The sequence below is a fragment of the Etheostoma spectabile genome, chromosome 10 (genome assembly GCF_008692095.1).
Source record: "Etheostoma spectabile isolate EspeVRDwgs_2016 chromosome 10, UIUC_Espe_1.0, whole genome shotgun sequence".
Lineage (NCBI taxonomy): Eukaryota > Metazoa > Chordata > Actinopteri > Perciformes > Percidae > Etheostoma > Etheostoma spectabile.
In genome coordinates, this window is record NC_045742.1 from 26,878,893 (window position 1) to 26,893,221 (window position 14,329).

The 14,329-nt window shown below is 41.9% G+C and overlaps 1 long non-coding RNA gene across 1 annotated transcript in view; it reads right to left on the bottom strand.

Moving 5' to 3' along the window:
* LOC116697188 (uncharacterized) overlaps positions 1 to 14,049 on the bottom strand; it is a 16,278-nt gene extending 2,229 nt beyond the window's left edge. The window contains exons 1-2 of the long non-coding RNA XR_004333953.1: positions 14,039 to 14,049; positions 7,269 to 7,272 (exon numbers count right to left, since the gene is read on the bottom strand). This is a non-coding gene — a long non-coding RNA (uncharacterized LOC116697188). The remainder of the gene's footprint in view (positions 1 to 7,268; positions 7,273 to 14,038) is intronic.
* Positions 14,050 to 14,329: the final 280 nt, after the last annotated feature.

The window sequence follows — 14,329 nt, forward strand, 5'->3', positions numbered from 1 at the left end:
ACCACTCTGCCAGCTTGTGCCACATCAGTTTGAGGAGGTCGAGTCAGCGCCTGGCAGGCTGTGTCTGGCCTGGTCTCAGTGCAGGAAGGAGCGCAGGGTCCAGGCCTGCAGCAGAACCACCCACACTCCCCCACCCCCGCACTTTACCCGCTTCTCGCCAGGGGCGAGTCAGGGAGTCGCTGGGGCGTGGGGCTTTCAACTCCGGAGCTGCACCTTTTCAAATCCCTGGGAAATGGAGGCGTTGACCCCCACTGGCTCTGCCTGTCAACTAGCCAGGCAGAGGAGAGGAAAGAGGGGTGGAAGAGGCCAGGAGGAGAGAGGGGAGGGGAGGAGGAGCCGGCAAGGAGAGGAGAAAGATGACAAGGGGTTAGGTGTGAGCTATCCGCAGAGACGTTTGTCCAGCAGCGGTTGCCGAGTGGGGAAGCTGGTTGTTCTCACATCACATCACACTCCACTGTGTTGCTCAACAAGGAAAAGGTGGCCTACAAAGTAAGGTTTTGCACATAAAGGACTCAGGACTTAAATGTTAAGACTTAAAAAAGTTATTTCAATTTCTAGGGAAATTTAATTCATTTTTTTACAAGAGGACAATGCACAGCTCCTTAGCCGTACCAGAGTTAGCTACAGGCAAATCTGCCGTCCCTGGGCAAAAAAAACTAATATTGGAGTATAAAAACACTAAAACAAACGTGAAGGACAACTGTCACTGCCTGATGTAAGTCAAGTGTAGATGTGAGTGGCACATGCTCAGATGGTTTAAGGCATAACGTTTCAGAAACATTTTAGCTAGCTATGGTTGTTTGATTACTAACGTTAGCTCAAAATACCATTCAATTGCCTGCGTTTGTTAGGTACGTCCATTTTTTACTGTATTGACATACAGAAGCTTCTCCTTAGCATCTTGCATGCTTCACTCTTCACTCGAGGTGATGCACGCGGGACTCAGATCTGCCCCTGACTCACATTGGGGAGTGACAATAACGATCAAATTTCACAGTATTAAAACTCGCCCTCAAGAGCAACAATAAAAGCCACTCTGAAAACAAGGACCACAACATGAAGACAACACTACAAGAACAATACATTTGTAAAAAAAACAACAACAATAGTGTTAAGAAAAAAAATCACAACACTAAGTCACCACTACATGATGTAGTATTTCTTCTGCCTACTTTGGAGTGGGAAAAATTCACGTACATCTTTGACTCAATTCCATTTAATTTACAGTGTCAAATCATAGCAGCAGTTACCTCACAACACTTTCCAGATAGATTAGGTCTAGACCACACTATGATTTACAGAGTTCAAGAGCAGAGTGTACATACTTCCGTAATTAGTTCTGAGCTGTGATGGCAAGAGCAGTAAGCAGACAAAAAACATTGCGATTGTGGCTTTAAACTTGAACTATTAGGAGGAGCACAAGTCCTAGTCGCTACTTAAACACCTGCTAGCAGCAAACGATGCAAAATATTAAGGAAATATGACACGTCTTACATCAAATTTGGATTCAGTTGTAGCGGGTAGGAAGTACAGCGTGGCTGTCACCACTAAATTGTGTTTTTAGGAATAAACTAGTCTATATCCACAACGTTTCACTTCTGTCCCCTTCCTCTTCCATTGTGTTGGCGTTCTTGCTAGACTATCTGTCCAATCGCAGTTTTCTGTTGCACGGCTAAAACAACTTTTGAACGTACACACGTTCCACCAAAACAAGTTCCTAGCCGAGACTATCTAGTAGCGGCACCGTGGCTCCGTCTGGCGCTTTGCACCGCCCAACACGGTTGTGATTGGTTTAACCCTTGTATTGTCTTCACTTTCGGGACCCTCTCGTATGCTTCAGGTAATATTGACCCGTGACTTATTTGTGGTTTTAAAAACAATTCTGAAATCAAATTTTACTTTATAGTCTATTGAAATATTGTCTTTATCTCAATTTCAAACAATTGAGATAACATATGTTTAGAGAATGCAATCAGTCTCTACTAGAAGTGTGGTTCCTTTTTTATAATGTTATAATTCATGTTAAAAATCCACTATGGAAAAAAACATAAGTGGTCATATCCAGAATAATTTTCAGAATTGAGTCAGGAATACATGTTTATCACAGAACAAAAGGTAAGGCCGTTGATTTTCAAGTAATAAATATGTATTTGGACCATTTTTCTTCTTGTAAAATGAAACTTTGAAAAGGGTCAATTTGACCCGAATACCATACAAGGGATATAGAAATGCCAATAAACCAGAGCATGTTTTGCTCCCATCCTGGCCAGACCTTCCTCCGCAGCGCTGTGGAGGAAGGTCTGGCAATGCTAGACTTATAGCAGCGGGAAGGAGGAAGTAGAGCGTCACTGCTGACAATAAATATCGTTGATGGTAATTAACCTGCCTTCTGTGTGAACTGTCTGTACATTGAGCAAGGTATAGGCCTATGCTACTGGGCCATGATGGTGGTCTTCAGAGAGCCTAATATCTTCTGAAGTGGTACATGGTGTAAAAAGTTTGAAAAATACTGAATTACATACCCCATTCACATTGAAGGCCAATACGATTATTAGTTAATTAAACCGTTATTTACAATCGACTGTACAGTAAAAATGAAAATCTTTTAGACCAATTTAACAATTGTCAATATTACAAACTCAAAAGTTTGTTTAAATGCTTAAAGCAAGTATTTAAAAAAACCTGAAACGTTAAACAAAAAACAGTTTTTTCGCAGGTTTTGCATGCTGCTAATAGAGCAGTAGCCAAGCCAACGTAAATACATAACCATAAAACTCTTAGAGATTGTCACTACTTTGGACAGTGGCACTTTCTTTTCTGCATGTCTCCTTTGCGTGCACGCACAACATCTGATCTGTGGTGGAAATTCAAACAAGGATGTGAAAAAAAATAGTTGTATTTCCTAAATTAAGTTTTTTTTTAATTTTGGTCCTGTGAGATTAATGTACAAGGAACTACTTAGCTGCAAAAGGGGCATTTAAAGTAAAATTCTTCACAGTTGTAAAACTAACTTGATGGATTATTTTGACATATAGTAAGGTGCTGTATTAATCTACAGTATAAAAGAATTAATAACACACAAACACACGCGCACACACACAGTCACAAAAACCACATGCAGGCATATTGTACAGAAAGAAATATTTTTATTTTACAAGGTGCAAGGGCAATGTGTGAATGCTTGGATTATGAAGGCATAAAATGCATAAGTATGTTTGTTTGTACACGGTCTGCACAGATGTCCATGAGAGTGGTTGGTTGTGTGTGTGTGTGTGTGTGTGTGTGTGTGCGCGCGAGAGCATGCAGCTCCCAGCGCCCGCCGGTGGTGGCCCGTTATTGAGCCTTTGAGAGGCGAAGCGGCTGATAAATTCAAGCTCTTTGTGTAATTGTCTTTCGCATCTGAATACAAATCCCCGCTGCGTATGATTCATCATATTTATTTTTTTATTTCCTCCGGCAACATCTTTTATTAGTTGTGCACTCAGCGCCGAGATTTAATTTCTGCAGGAGGGGACAACAGCGGCGGCTTGATGATTATTATTGAGAATGTGATACTACAGAGGCTGAAATAAAATCTATAGTGCATTAAAGTGACAGATTAGGAGGGGCGGAGGGTTCATTTACAAGTGTTAAGACATCAGCGGCTAATGCCCTGCAACGCCAAATAGCAATCCACCCTGGTCCCTGTTCTGTAGGAGTGGGCTTGAGGAGGAACAGCATGAGGAGTGAATGAAGAGCGTGTGTGTCCACAGGAAGAGTGAGTGTGTGTTACACTCAACAGGGAGCCTCTAGTGGAGATATCTGGGCATTGCTAGAAGAGAAGGAGCTTTGCATGCCTCTGTGCCTGAAAGATGAGAGAGAGCTGGCCTGAGATCTTTCTATTATTCAACAACATGAAACAGTGGTTTTAGCTCCCCTTCTGGAAGACGCCACCGTTTCTTGAAGGGAAACATATTGTTGTATATTAGGCGTGAATGAAGTTTTTTTAGTTTTGTTTGCAGTTGAGTGACATAGAGTATATACATATCTCAGTAAAAGAAACTATACAGATGTGAGAGAAGCGACATTCATTTCTGTGTATCATCACAGTAAGCATTACTGTAACTATTCCATTTCCATAGAATGTTTTAAACACTAAGCTCACATGAAAAAAAAAAAACTAAGGTAGGTTAAGGTTACTTTCTGCCAAAGAATTAGTCCTGTTTACAATGCTATGTTATCTATCTATCTATTGAAAAATGCCTTGTGGAAACGGTAAAATTTGATGGAATTTCAGGAACATCGACTCAAAGGAAATATGTTTGGTCTCATCAGATTTTATCTTGATCATATACGGCTTAAGCAATAAACGCTGATGGAAACCTTTTTATTTGCTGAATAAATAATGAATTGCAATTAAGTTTTTGGTCATTTTATGGTTCCAACCCACCACGAAACTAGGAAGAAGAAGTTTTAATTCATTTCGCTATATTTGCACACATGGTGGGTGTCAACAAAGAGAGACTTTCTGAACTTAATTTATCAGGAACTCGATAAGAAAGTGGCCGACAAAGGTTACGACAAGACATGGGACGTCCAGCTCTCCAGTAAATAGAAGGCGCTCAAACAGTGAGGTATGTCTCAAAAAAAGAGTCTCACAGCAGTGCCGGAGGGAAAATAAAAGGCAAGTTACATCTGCATCGTCATAGCAATGTGTTGATAGAGTTGTTGTTTTTTTATTATAGCTTGACATGTCGCTATCAGGTGGCACAAAGCACTATTACAACTTGTGCAATGTTGATCCATTGTTGGTTTGACTAGCAAATCCTTGTTGAATGTTGTGCGATTCAGTGCGAAAATGAACGGAAACACCTTCAAATGTCAAAATTCGATATACCAGTTTGATCGCTAAACAGCATGTGACGTCATTAGACACAGGTTTTTTTAATGGCGTTAAAGCCGTTGAATGGAAACACACTTTCACCAGCTTTGATTGCATGAGTTTTTTTTTCCAAATTTCAGATAATTCGATTGACAAGTGGACAGAAACTTAGCTTTGGACTTCGATGGACTTTCTAAAGTGCCCATATTATGGAAACATCACTTCGTCTGGGATTTGAGGTGCTTCGACAAGCATACAAACTTGGAAAAAAACTATCCATGGTGTTTTGAGTTAGACACAGGTTTCTGAATGTCCTCTGCCTTCAGTTGGGTGAGCTGTCTGCACGGCTTTCTACGTCACTGGCCAAGACGAGGTGGATAACCGTAAGACATGCTAGCGCTAGCATGCTAGCTCGTTCTCAATTGCAAAACACTTCTACAACACACACTAGCTGACCATAATCTCCAAAAGAACTACTTCCTGTCCCTGTTCTGCAGGTATTCCACAAGTGGCCCTCGTCTAGAAGAAGTCTCCCAGCTAATCCTGCCTTGGACTGACCAAAGCTGGAGAAAGAGTTATTATATAGAGATTATAATATAATATATATCTAGCTGATGTGATCTTACCTAGCTACTGAGCATGTGTGACTCCCAACAAAGATAGCATAGAAGTGAGATGTCTCACTCTGGAGCTAAAACAGAGACCTAAACACACAGGGTGAAAACAGGGTCTGCAGCAATGTGCAGTACAAAAAAATATGGTGTTTTTTGAAAATGAAACCATGTAAACCTATTCTGGTACAACCTCAAAATATAATTATGAACCTGAAAAGGAGCTTAATATGGGCACAGAATAGCTTTGAGTTGTACAAATTGTCTACTATTGTCACTCTACACACTGCTTACGCTATCTTACAGCGCTAAGCAGTAGATGATAACGGCCTACTGAGCCAACTAGTAGGGTTAGTAGAGCAATACCGCCCCGTACTTATGGTAGGAGTGATAACGCATATTTAATCAGCTGATAATTTGCAGCGGGTGTTTCTGACGGAGGAAAAAAAAACAAGGATAAAAACACAGAAATACAGAACTCTGTTGTGAAATAACCAACTCTCCAAGTTTGCAGCACTGGCAGATTTCTCAGCCATCTGTGAGAGTTCTTCATCTCACCAAAATACACTCTTCTGACCCGACTTTGTTCGATTGTATGCCTATTTGAAGTGTGCATTGACATAATGTAGTGAGAAGGTTCAACTAACGGGGTCACCCCCAGCCCTTCTTTTAGTTCTCTCTGCTAATACCAGTGACTTCTCCTCCTAATGCTACAACTCTTGTTGTTACGGCTCCTAGGCATATGACTGCAGTAAATGTTGCCTTCATGGCAGCTTTTGAAGTCTAACTTCTTTTATTTATAAGTGTAAATTTAAAAAAATTATAATCTCCACAAAAACACACACATACACACACACACAAACACACAGAAATAACACACGTTTGGCATTTCAAAGCTCACTAGAGAGAAAGTTCAATTTTGGTGTCTGAAGCTTGTTAAAAATGATGACAATGGACAGTCGTGAATCATCTACATGCGCATCCTCGCTAAACAACTAACAATGGAGACACAAGCAGAGGAAGATGAAATTAGTTCTAATGATATAATGGCCTCTTTAGAACTGACATGTTGAGTCACTCTGCGACCGGTCAAGTCGCATCGATTTTCATCAGGGGTAGAAACCAGATCCACACTCGGTTCTATTTAACCGACTCGTCTCTCTCTCAGATGCCCCCAGATATTTATGTCTACTGTCTGATTCTGCCGAGCGGTGGGCTTAATCAGATCCAGAGCGAGCTCCATCAGTATTCAAGCCAGCTGCTGGGAAGAAAAGAGAGATAAAGTGAGCTGAGACTGAGAGGAGAAAAGACTGTGCGACAAAAAGACGTAAAGGGCAGAGGCACACGATCAGGCCAAAGCGGATCATGTTACAGCACTACTTTGGGAGACCAACCATGTAATGTATCTTCAAATAGATTATAAGACTTGCAGGTCTTTCTGAAACTACCTGGTTGTTCGTGGACATCAGCACTCCTGGATGATCAGGAGTTTTTAGCAGAACTACAACTGACAAAGCATATCACGTGAGCCGGTGTAAACTGGACAAATATTGTCCGATCTTACTCTGCGGTTGAAAATCGTGGCTGTATCAGTTCAAAATATATGATTAAAACAACCTTTTGACGTACACATTTTCAACCAAAACAAGTTCATTCTTTAAAGCTACTTAGCAGCGGCACCGGGGCTCCGTCCGGCCCTTAGCACCGTCCAAGACAATTGTGATTGTTTTAAAGAAATGCCGATAAACCAGGGCATGATTTCTCCCATCCCAGAATGTTGTGTTGACTAGCCAGACCCTTCTCCGCAGCGCCGTGGAGGAAGGTCTGAAAATGTGAGACTTTACAATTAATTAATTAATTGTTTCACTGTGAAGCAGCTCTTGACTAACAATTAAAATGAAACCAAGGAAATAGTCATGAAATAGCAGCGTTATGTAAAAAAAAAAGAAAAAAAGTAGTAAAATTTAGCTTGGACGTTGGATGTGGGGGGGTGGGGGGGGGTAGCCTGTCGGCTTAAACGGGTAATTGCATTGTTTCAAAAATGAGTGGGATAATTATTTCCTCACCATCTGTCTATTACGTTCCAAGACAGACATGCTGCGATTGGATTTCATGAGGGCGACTTTGTTAAATTGTTAACAATTGTTAAATAATTTAATATCGCAAAAGCATGTTTGCTTTGTCCATATGTGCTCATGCTGTGTTCCCCAAGCGGTAAGCCAGGTCTCCTCAAAAAGTCGGCCTCAGGAAGTCACTCACCAACCAATCAGCCTCCACCCTCAAACATTGTTGACATCGTTTCTTGCAGGAGGGACAAAGGATCCTTTTCCAAAAGGCCTTTGAAATGAGCGTGTATTAGCTCGGATTATTACCAGAAGTCATTAAAGTCATTAAAATACAGTCAGTTTAGCCTCCTGGAATCTGAACTGCCACCAAACACATCATCTTAAAAAAGCCTTTTAACCCTTGTGTTGTCTTCCCGTTTTTCCAACAGCATTGTCAATTTTTCCGCCATTTTTGTCAATTTTTCAATGTTGTGGGTGCTTTTTTTGATGTTTTTTCCTAATGTTATTTGATATTTGTAATGTTGACATTTTCAGAGCTTATTTCAAAGGCCCATTTTTTTGTGATTAAAAAAAACCTGAAAACTGGTCAAATTTGACCCGAGGACAACATGAAAATATCTCATATATATTAAGTCAGTGACCAGTATGGAATGGATGTTAGATGAAGGATCTCGTTCTTGATTCTTAATTTAAATAGCGAAACTGATTTGGTATAATGTATCACTGAGATAATGGTTGAACATCAGGCAGGTTAATGGGCTTCTTGATACAGTCATTAAAAAGGAAAGTAACCAAATGTAACCCCCAATTTCCACCGGTTGCAGAACGGCTGCGGATCGGCTCCGTGCTCCTCCGTCTGTCCACACCCACCAGGTCCAGATTTGTTGGAACGACTGCGGCCATGACTGATAGCTGAAGTCACGAAGACCCACGAGATCTCGCAAATTCACGTAGAATAGAACCACAAAACCCGCAGTTTAGTTTCCATCCAGAGGAGTAGAGGGGAAAAAACTCTGTGTTGTGTTGTCAAGGTGTACTGCAGAGAAATATGAACCACCGTGACCACGCTCTATTTTATTTTGAAAATGAACAGGATGTTTTATTTTGTTTCTGTGGGACGCAGCTACTCAGCAGTCAGTGGAAAAACACACATTGACTTTAATGGAAACGTAATGACTCCGCCGTTGTTCCGGAGCAGATCCGCAGCCATTCCGCAACCGGTGGAAATTGGGAGTAAGGACTGTTTTTTTTCAATTCTGCAAAGAATAACTCAAAAATTTGTCCAGAACTTTGCAGAGCACACAAAAGAAGTTAGGATAATCAGCAACTTGTCTCCAGGTGATGGATTTGACACAATGGAATTTTGTCTGTTATTCCCTCCTCTACATGTGGCACTTGTCCAATTATTGGAGACAAAGATCGCAATCCTAACAATTCTAACAAGCTGATTTTCGGTTAAGTACCAATAAGTATGAGCGCCGGCAATTTTCCCTCCACAATGTGCTAACCGCCTGCTGAAGGGAAGAAAAAAAAAAAAATCAAACTGTCAAGGTATCACATTTAACATGTTTGAAAATTACAGGACATGAACTTCCTGTTTCAGCCCTTTCTCTCGTTTTTCCCCTTCACCGGGATCATTCAGCTGCCACCTGATCTGCAGTCATCCGAAGTGTAATTATGTAATCTGATTGTGATTTCTTTACCATGTTCCTCCGCGCTCCACTCTCCCGATGAACCCTCACTGATCCGTATCAAATCGGCAGGTCATCCAGCCTTTGGGAAGAACTCCCTGGCGTTAAAGTCTTGTTTCGCAAAGTCTGCTCGATTTCAGTTGATTTCGCCTCACACAGGATGAGGGCTGGGTAAGGGAATGGACTGGAGGATACAAAACGTTAATCGAGGGGTTACTTCCATCAGCCTATATTTGGATTGTAAATATTAGAATGCTGCATGTCTAATTTCCATCCTCTTTTTCTTTTTTTTTTTAACTCCAGTTACCCCTTGATTCATGGTCCCCGCACAACGGAGTAGGAGTATAGGCAGTGTGAGCTGCTATTATGTGGAGCCCACGGTGCATTAACAACAGCGGCAGGCGTCAGCTCTCACATCTGATCACACTAAATCAGACAAATGTGGACGAGAGGTGAAGGGAGGGAGGGAGGGAGGGAGGGATGCTCTCAATGGATCTGGGAAGGGGTGTGAGCTGACTGCCAATGTCTAGGCGTGACGTGTTCGCAATAGTTGCAAGGACTAAATAAAAGTACCACGCATTTGTGAAATATATATACACACACACGCACACACACAAACACACATCCTAGCACACACAAGTCCTTTGTCTTGGCCAGACAACAACCCCCAAGTTCATATGTTACTTTCTTGGGAGGGGGATCTATTTCACATATTGCAGTCAACACCTCGTCTCAATTATATTCCACCTGGTAAATATATAAATTAAAGCAGACTCGACATAATCAGGAATCAGTATGTGAGTGCCCCCGCCGTCCCCTGAAGACCCGAGCTCTCAGATCTTCTTTGTCATTTCTGAGGGCTGGAAAGCCACTGGGCCCGTGGAGGTCACAGAGCTCAGGCCTCATCAGCAGGGCTAATTTGATTGTGGCGGAACAATGGTTAGCGTAGCCGAGCCTGGCGCTGGCCTGCTGCAGGCTGCATATTAATGGCTGGTGGCCACCAGCCCCCTGCGGAGGAAGGGCACACTGAGGGGAGTGAGGGCTCAGCACCATAACACACTCCAGCCAACACTGCTGCAGTGGTCATAAAAATCTCAAATCATTTCTTTTCTCAGGAAGGAAAAATGGATTTCGGGAGTTTAGCTGTGACAGTAATGTCATTTAAAGCAGCCACATGAACCTTTAGTTTGTGTTGATTCTAGCGGTCCCTTTGGACAAAATCCCCAGTCTCCTGGGTGAACGTTCTATGTTGTTTGACCCATCCACCACCCCAACCAACCCCCTGAAACTGATTTTTTGTCTTTCATACTACTCACTACTGTTATCGCTGAGCTACTATTCTGCCCGGTGCGTTCTATTCAGACGCAAAAGGGGGATTTTTGTATCTGTATTAGACGCTGAAGTAGGGTGACCAGACGTCCCCGGTTTCAGAAGGTTTCAGAAGCCGTGTTTTACGATGCTAAAATCACTGATTATTTACATGGAGTCTGGTGCGTTTAGCGAACGCAATTTTGCGGACTTTTATGTTTTAAAAAGGATCTTAATCTTTAACAGAAAGGTCGACCTCCTTAGAAATCCTTTCCATAATGTTGTCAGACACTTAGAATATTAATCTGAGTCTGTTAGCAGCTAAACAAGCACTTTTATGAACGTAAATACAAGCTGGACAATTATCCTATTAACTTACATTGCAGCGATCTCGTTTAATACTGCATCAATGTCAAAGGAAAATATGTCCTCAGTAGTTTTTGTTGTATCTGATTCTCAATGAGCTGTTGCAGAAACAAGCCTTGAGCAGTAAAGCAAAAGCTGTCAGTAGTTCAGTAAACATTACAACATTATGAAATATTGAGACTTTCTATCTTGAAATATTAGGACTATAAGGACTTTCTATCTTGAAATATTAGGACTATTAGGACTTTCTATCTTGAAATATTAAGACTTTCTATCTTGAAATATTAGGACTTTTTATCTTGAAGTATACGGATGGATTTTTTATCTTGAAATATTAGGACTTTCTATCTTGAGGTGTGGAGTGGAGTAGGAAGTAGCAGCAGGGGTGGGTCTTGGATCAGAACTGGGGGGGGGCCCTCAGCCCCTAATAAGAACAGCTCCAGGTCTAGTGCCCCCGTTTTAAGTTTTACAAAAATAAAAACATTACTTGTTTTGGAGGTAAATACGTTTCTGAGCTGAAAATGTCCCCGGATTTTGTCTGAGAAATCTGGTCACCTTACGCTGAAGGCCTCAGACCAAGCATCAGTATTTGCCTCTTCAGAGTGAGAATGGTTGATTTGGTAAGACTGCCAACAAGCCGACGGCCCAAAATGTCAAAATGACAGAGGGTTACCGGCATTGATGCGGTTTTTCCAAGTAGGCTTAGCTGGGTTCACTGTATGGGGCAGTGTAGTGGACACAGCCTAGCACAGCATCTTCAGCTGAGAAGTGAGCATACTAATGGCTAGTGTAGCCTAGCGTTACCCCTCTTTGCCACAGTGAAGCATACTAATCTTGGCTGAAGCCGAATGCGGCCCCGCTGCACCAACGAGCATACTAATTACCACGGCTGCCCTTCTCTGAGACCTTGGCAGGTCACTTAGCAGTGTGATCAGTCCCTGACTCCTAATAAAGACACTTAAACAGGGTGAGAGGGCTTTTTCTCTCCCCTCTCTCTCTCTCTCTCAGTATATATATATTCATTTTAATGGTGTTTTTTTAGTTTAAGAGCCGTACAGCGTATGCTTGTAAAACAGGCACCATTTCATTCAGTCAAAGACAGATACGTATGCAAAGAAACCCCAGTGCTTTGTCACTTATGTTTATGAGTCTACTTTTACAGTATGCATCATGTAAAGTGCTTTACAATTGAAGAAATCTAACTCACTCCCACATGGACTAGATAGGCTGTGAAACCTGTTGCCTTAGAGAGGCGGTCTGGGGGATATAGGCTTGGGGCAGACAAAAAACGCATGACTTTAGTATACATGAGTATAGTATACAAGTATACATGACTTTACATACTTTCCTTGTGCTTCCAAATATATTTCAACAAGCTCACAGTCAGTGTCTACAACCATATTCTGAATGATGTTAAAGACCTTTTCACGCCTGAAAGTCAGAACCAAGGTCCGGGCCAAGGTTCATGTTTTTGTTACATTGTGTACATTTGATCTGGTGAGGTTTGGGTTCACATTGCTGCTTCACAAACTCTACTTGACATGACTAGACCTGTTGTCATCACAAAGGTGACCCATAGCTCCCGATACCTCTAATCGATTGGCTGGCTTTCTCGTCCTCTCGTATACTCTCTCTCTCTGCATTCTAATTTTTTTCTAACTGACGCCGGCTCTTTTTGTTTTGTTGCGTTGTTGAGAAGTAAGACACGGGAACTTTACTTGGGTTTTGAGAAGCTGCAGCATTTATTCAGAGACAAACTGAAACCTACAATGTATTTATTACCACTGCTGATGTATTCTCTGCTCTGATAGACAACTAGCCTGACAAGGGGGATAAACGGTTGTCTTTCACATTCCCTCTGTGCATAAGAGAGAGACAGTGTGATAGTCCATTCTTGAGTTTGGGAACCAAAGAAATTCAGGACCTCGAGCTCTATTTACAAGCTTCATTTTTTTCCCAGAGACTTTAAATAATTGAATGTATTTGAGGGGGTCAAATACATGTAGATGTTGTAAGATCTTTGCATGCATTGACCACAAATCCATTGCTTGCCTACAGTGTAATTTGCTATGCATCACTGAAACGGCACTGTCATTTGGACACACATGCAAAAGTTTAACAGGTAATGTATAGTTTTATTGTTTTGTTTTATTAGTTTGTTGTGGTTTTTTTACATTCTCCAGCTGCCAATTTTCCTTTTCCCATTCACAACAACGACTAGCGGTAGTTAATCGCCAATAGGCTGCTTTTAGCTTTTATCTTAAAACATGGTTCCTGGTAAATATTTCTTTCCTTTTGATATCTCGGCATGTAACGTACATTGTGTGTTTTCTATCCATAGTACTGTTCGTGTGTCGACTCAGACAGATGACATGGATACCCTCCTGTCAGACATTGTGTGAGTACTGTTCCTTTAAATAGGACATCAAACATTTCTTCCCCATCCATCTCAGTCATCTCGGGTATAATTTCCATGTTTTCCCTCTCTCTTTAGCTCTAACCCTACACACAGATGCAATCACATACATTCTCTGTCTGTCTACCTTGATCCCTCTCCATTTCCATGCATCCCCCCCCCCACCCCTCCCATCTATCCTTCTCTCTGGTGATGCCGGACACACAGGTAGTGGAACAGCAGGCGGTTTGGTGGTGGATAATTACCTAGTGTTTGGAGCTCCCCAGTAGTCTGGGCCTTCCAGGGAGGAGTGGGGGGGGGGGCATTTATAATGCACTCTGCTAACAATCCACTTCAACACTTTGCCAGTGGAAATGCAGGTCCAGAAATAAAGGGCTTTTGTTGCCGCCCGAGGAAGGAAACGTAAGAAGATGCACTTTTCATCCCCCTCATCTTTCATGCTGCCGAGTCTTCACTGCACCCTCCCCTTCCTTATCTTCTTTAACAACTGCTTCTTCCTCAACCACTTACCTGCAAATTCTACCTTAAGACCGTTTTACACAAGATGTCTTTGCACAAGAAAACACATTGTGGAGACAGTTGTGACTGGGATTAACTTTGTGTGTTTGTCTTTGCTTTGTGTGTACCTTGGTTAATATGATCCATAGCTGACAAGAAGAGCAGATGAGGTAATGAACAAATATTCACATAAACACACACACACATAAACACACACACACATACACACACACACACACACACACACAAACACACAAACACACACAAACACACACGGACGCAGTTCACCCACCTTGAAAAAGCTGTAACCTGACAAACAAATCTCCCCAAAAAAGGCATTTTTCAGGCATTCTAACCAGCCAACTGAATGATGGAGGCCTCTAACAAAAACTCCCCACTAAACAAGCAGTGAAACCAAACTGCTCCTGACCCAAGTGAAGTGGAGTGGAGTGGGCCAACAGGAGCATCCGGTTGCCTAGTTGTCCGGGCTCCATTAGTCTAGAAGAGCCATC